The sequence below is a fragment of the Plasmopara halstedii genome (assembly GCF_900000015.1).
Source record: "Plasmopara halstedii genome assembly, contig: Scaffold_2386, whole genome shotgun sequence".
Lineage (NCBI taxonomy): Eukaryota > Oomycota > Peronosporomycetes > Peronosporales > Peronosporaceae > Plasmopara > Plasmopara halstedii.
In genome coordinates this window covers 1,819,222-1,819,451 of record NW_020189293.1, presented here as the reverse complement: position 1 = coordinate 1,819,451, position 230 = coordinate 1,819,222, and positions in this window count along the sequence as shown.

Here is a 230-nt window from a genome sequence, read left to right as displayed (position 1 = left end):
TTCTTGCGAGGGCCATCCTCATGTTGAACTCCCAATGGTAGTAGTTACCATCTCCTGGTGAAGAATCGGACTTGCCTACCACGTATGCGCAGGCAATGTCTAGTGACGAAGCAGATCAGTGGCGACAAGCGATGGATGCCGAATTACAGTCACATCAAAAAAACAAAACATGGACACTCGTACGAAGAGAATCAATTGGACGTACGATTGGATGCCGCTGGGTTTTTGCC